Genomic DNA, 6,000 nt, shown 5'->3' on the forward strand with positions numbered 1-6,000 from the left:
ACCTCCAGCTCCACGGCATCCCCTCCATGGCCGGCTCCAACTCACGCAGGGTCCAGCGCACTGAGGTTGCCACGGTTTCATATCCTTCTCTCCCTGTTTCCCACGTCGGACGGGGACTCCTATCTACAAATCACACCGGGTCCGTTGGGGGAGACGTGGCATATTTATCCTCCAAAATGAATTTACCATCAAGGGTTTCCTCCTTTGTTGCACTCAAAATTTGTCTCGCGAAATGATGTAATGTGCACGGAGGAGACGGTTTCCACTGATTTCATCAGGATTATATTGGCTCATAAATTACAAATTACAAGGAAGACTAATGACTTTTGGAATTGGAGTTTGTCCCCTTGGTTGCAACCTTCCTGTAATGTGTAATTGCCTCCACAGATGTTGGGGATTTATCTGATGCTAAGCTAAGTATTCTTCCTCTTGAGGCTCCTTCCCGGTGGAGCTCTTTGTTGTTATCGTTGCGACAGTCGTCCGTCTCTCTCTCTCTCTCTCTCTCTCTCTCTCTCTCTTCTTTTTTTCACTCAACACAAAATGTTTCCAGATGATGGTATCCCCCGCCTACAAGGAGGCCCCTGCTGCAGCTGTTTTACAGGTTGTGTTATCCAGCTAATATGTAGAGTCTTTCAATAACATGCTAATAAAACATACAGGGACATGTTGCAGTTTTCCACAATATAGTACCACTTCAAGGGTTAGATGGATTACAAACAGCGGGACCTGGAATAATTTGTCGGAGGTTGTGCTACACGAAGCACATTAGGGACATGAAACGGCCTACATATTGGGCCCTTGTGGGCTAAATGGTGCAATTAATGATTCTGGCACAAGAGAGCTCTTTTTCTGGCTCATAATGTAGCTTCCGCAGTGTGGCTTTGGCTCTCCGAGGTATTCACCAGTTGGTCATGTTTCTAGGCCCGCTCTATCTGTCTTCCCTGTCTTGTTCTAATCATGTGGTTCACAACTGAGGTGGGAAAGTATTCCTTGACTACTGAAAGCACTCCTGAGGAGCCCACCTACCAGGAGATGATCAGGGAAAGGCAGGGCAGGGTCATCAAATGGCGCCAGAAGTACAAACAGTGAGTTCCTCTCCTCTCCTCTCATTTCCTCTATCTTTCAGCCGTTCTCAGAGTCATCCATAGCAGTGATGTGAGTTGTTAAGTCATGTCCTGCTTCCTTCTAGGGGTGTCCAGCAGACCAATAAGGAGATGGCTGTGTTCCACAAGGAAAAGCTTCTCAAACTTAAGGAATTACAGAGGTATGCAACAGGAACAGAGCAGATTGGAATTGGCTTGGATGCTGTCTGGCAAAATTAAATGTATGACAAACTAAAGTTTTAGAGAAAAGCCATTTTTCATTGAATTAAAGTCTAGTGAACTGTAGCAGTACACAAAATGTATTACTGTATTTTCTGAGTTGAATTGAATTACTGAACTGTACTATAACTTATGACTTAAATGGATGCTCTTGAATTCCGATTTGGTTAGGATTCAGATGCAGCTAAGCAGCAGTTCTGCTGAGACCAAGATCTTTAGTGAGAGTATCTTGAACAGATGGGTGAGTGTGATGCAGTTGTTAATGTTCTGCACTGGATATAACACCAGCTATGCAAATGTGACTAACGTGTCATTTATCATTAATGTAATGGCAGTCAAGCCAACCCTGAGCGTTTCTCATTCAACGCTACTCCCACTCATGGAGGGCATCTGAAGATCATCATTTGGGTATTTACGCCCAGTGAGACCCAGCCAAAGCTAGGCTGAGATAGCTGAGCTTTGCACGGTTGTTTAGCTCATCCATGGAAACCCAAAGAAAAGAAAGCTCAGAAATGATCGTAATTCTGTCTCTTGCGTCTGGCTCTTGTTGTGATTAGGACAACGCTACAGACACCACAAACCACAGAGCGCGGCTGGAGCCCAGCGCTGGCCAGAGGGGTGACTCAGATGACGGCAGAAACACGGAGGAGAGCCCCAGATCCCAGGGGGAGCAGGCCTGACTGCCACACGTCTGATATTCAGTTGCACAGCAGAGACTTTAAGCCTCGTGTTTCAATACTGTGCATATCAGCAGAAAAAGAAAAAAAAAACATTGAGTCTCATAAATGTAGGTTATTATAATACATGTTATTTAGTTCATGCCCATTACTATCACTGTAAATTCTGAACATACAACAATTAGAGTTTTCCCAATCTAGCTGTGTTTGAAAGTGGGCTTTAAAAGCCAGCGGCTTCTCCTCACGTGTTGCTTGTGTGTGTGCCGTTCAAGTAAGGCATGGGCTGACAAGCTGGCCCGCTACCTGTCAAAGAGGTATCAAGGAAGTAAGTATTTTATGACAGCAGTTCAGCATGACGACCCTATATCCTGTTCAACAGGAAGTCATAAAAGAGGGGCCTTTCCTGAAGTAAGATTACCTCCTGCTGTAGTATACAGTAGCTTGCAGAGTCCTCTCCCCCCCCCTCTCTGTCTCCTCTCTGTCTCTCTCTCTGTCTCCTCTCTCTCTCTCCTCTCTCTCTCTCTCTCTCTCTCTGTCTCTCCCCCCTCTCTGTGTCTCCTCTCTCTCTCTCTCTCTGTCTCTCCCCCCTCTCTGTGTGTGTCTCTCTCTCTCTCTCTCTCTTTCTCACTGACCCTCTGCCCTCTCTTCCTTTCTCTGACATTATGTAAGGATTAAGTGTGTGAAGTACTTGACAGTAAATTTGTGAATGTGCAGTAATGGCCATACGTTTAAACTGACAAGGGTCATGCACGCAATACAGTTTATCATCTTAAGCATTCTGCTGAAACAAATGTAGCTGTAAATAGGCTTATTTAATTCATCCCATATAGGTTACAATGAAAAGGAACTGCAATGTTAAGAGGCATTATGTTGTCAGAGACTAAATACCACTTTTCAGTGGTCAGTGGATGGTCATTGTCTGCGTTTACTACAACGGCAGCTGTAGTAGAATGTCCAGTTATGTCTATAGTGACAAATTATGGTGTATGACCCAGAAGATATATCTGTTGTCCCTCTTCAAAAGAGATATTTTTCCTCTGGGTGCACTGTACAGATGATTAAACCAAATGACTATGGGTTTGTGAAGGTGACTGACAATGGTCATTTTTCAATATGGACACTGGTGTGTGCTTCCAAGGCAAAAATAGTGATACAACAAGCTGATTATCATAATACTTTACACATAAAGAGACAAATTATTTAGTCAAAAATACTGTTATATTATGGATACTGATGTCTTCATTTGTAGGTCCTCTGTAAGTTATCCTTGCCAAATCATGCTTATTTTTAATAGGATTTTGCGATCTTATGTTTTCAAAACTTCCAGCAAATTCAAGGAATTCCCGCAATTAAATGTTTCTCCGCACATCTCATAAAACCATAGCAAATTCAGTCTCTTTTGGCCACAACAAATCCTTGCAAGATCCTGAAGGGACTGATTAGACAAACAAAAGCACTGTGGTTTTAAAATGTTTACTCTGACCCCATATATCTCTTAAGCAGGCATGTTCTGTGTAAATATCAAGATATGACTGATGTTGTTCACATCACGCAGTGTTTTGAAAGGCTAAAACAATGAGGATATCTCCTAGTGAATCAGGGTTTGGACCTCCGTAGCCTCTGGTGACCACAGTCAGAGCCTCCCTCAGCATGTGAAGACAACAAAGGGGGATGGATTGTTTTCTAATTGCAGGGGCTGAGCGAACGGAAGCTGTTTTTGGAAGCGAGTCTGTTTGAATTTGTCCACCACCTGACCCATTTAGTTTGCCTCGGGCGGACATAGTGCATTACTACTGATTGGTTGGCTGAAGTCTTGTAGTTCATACTGAAGGAGTTCACATCAGAATGAATGTCTTATGATTTGTATACTCAGGGTCCCTAATTTTTCCGTTTTAAGAATTGGAGTTGAGTAGAAGAATCCCTGAATGTATGTGTTTTCTAATGTGTAACCTTACGTTGTTATGATGTCTGTTTGAGACTGTCTCTGAATATATCTTGTATATGTTGTTAGAGATAAGAATGGATTGTTTCTGGGACTGTGTGTCTGTGTGTGTGTGTGTGTGTGTGTGTGTGTGTGTGTGTGTGTGTGTGTGTGTGTGTTTGAGTTCAGTGTGTCACTGTTGCGTCATTAGTCATCTATGGTAAATTACCAGGTTAACAATTGATGATGGTAGCCTGGTGATACTCCTGATCTGTGTGACCGACGTAAGGTGGCCCCGTTGATTAGCGGCCTGTCCTGTCAGACCCAGGATACTTAAAGGAGACTTTCCCTCGTGTAATCAGAGAAGCTGGTGAAGCCATGTTGCCTCCCTTGATGTGCATCCCTTTAATAAAACCTTGTTCCTGATTTTTCTACCATTGTGTCCATTTATCTGTGGTACAAAATGACCATCAATACTTACAGGAAAGAAAAGTATCTGGCTTATATGGTTCCAAGAAGAACAGGCTGACAAATGAATCTAATTTGTATTTATTTTCTCCTTTTCCTCCCATAGAATCTCCATGTGCAAATGCTTTGGCTTTTTCATTCACCAAATACATTTATCTAAACCGTTCAGTATAGATACTTTTAAAATTTTAATATATACGTATATATATAATATATAAAAATATATATATTTTTAATATGTGCTACTTGGAGATCAAACCCAAGACCTCTGTTTCCCCTAACAATATGATGTTAGAAACCATCTCTACCACACATACAATAGGATTCTTTTACAACCATGATTTGCCACTGATCCACAGAATAGCTGTAGTTTTCACATCGCTCTGTAGTCTGTGGGCCTCACAGGTGAGACGTGTGTGTGTGTGTGGGTGTGTGTGTGTGTGTGTGAACGCTGTGTATGATTATGGGTCATACTTCTCCACAATGACCTGTCTCTGACAGTGCCCACCCCTGCCGCCGAAACCCCCAGTCAGCTGGGCAGAGACAGAGATGAACGCTCCCCAGGTGTAAGAAGGTGTGTGCCAGCGCGCACCCTGCCCGCCCCACGCTCCGCACAGCACGGCCTTAGGGTCAGGCCACGTCTGCCCAGGGTCATTGTCAAAACCCCTCAAGTGTTTCATTAAAGCTCAGCCTCTCCTGTGGCCTCTGAGTGGCCAGCCTGCGAAGCGGCAGCTCTGGTGCATGAATGAAAAAGTCTGGGCAGCAGGTGGTGGCCAGGGCAGGGCAAGGCACGCTGACAGATCTGAGGTCAGACGGGGCCCATGGACAGGCACGCACGCACGCGAGGAGCTCGGCTCCAGGAAATAGCTTTTCTAATCAATTATGCCTCAGAGCCCTGTTCATTCCGAGGTGCGCTGCCGACTCAGTGTTGGAAAGGAAAACTATTGGAGCCAGAGGACAATACATGTGTTAAAGTTTACCTGTGAAATATGCCTTTGGTGCAAAATTCAGCGGCTATGCTTGATCCAAGCATAATTAGCTAATATTTACAATGTGCTATACACGGTAGCCTGTAGATTATATTAATAATGTGTTTTACAAGCTAACTGTTCATCTTTTTAACAGGTCCATGCATCTTTAAAGATATGCCAGCCACTGTTAGCCCTACTGTCAGTGTACTGTTTGTGTTAGCTAAACAAGACATTGCATGCCTCTAACAGAGGATGACAAGGTGGAGGACTCAAAAAAAACTTGAGTAAACAACTCAACCAAAATGTTGGGATAGCATGCCCTTGCAGATCATTTCTCTCTGAGTGGGCCAATTGCTCAATGTGCTTTCACTCAGGCCATATCTGGAGTTGCGTGAGAGATTTCCATATCTCACACAGTCTTGTAAATCACAATTGAACAGTAGTAACTCAAAGAATGAACTCCAAATACGCCTGTTTTCAATTTCAGCCCCTGTGTCCTGCCAAGACTAGGACTGACTCAGAGACCACCCTTTGGTAGAGTGAGACTTAACTGGCCAGATCACCCCAGAATGCTTCAACACCAGGCTGCCCTCATCATGTCATGCATTAGTGGCCCAGACTCAGCCCCCAGCTGTGGAAGC

This window comes from Sprattus sprattus, assembly GCF_963457725.1.
Source record: "Sprattus sprattus genome assembly, chromosome: 8".
Lineage (NCBI taxonomy): Eukaryota > Metazoa > Chordata > Actinopteri > Clupeiformes > Clupeidae > Sprattus > Sprattus sprattus.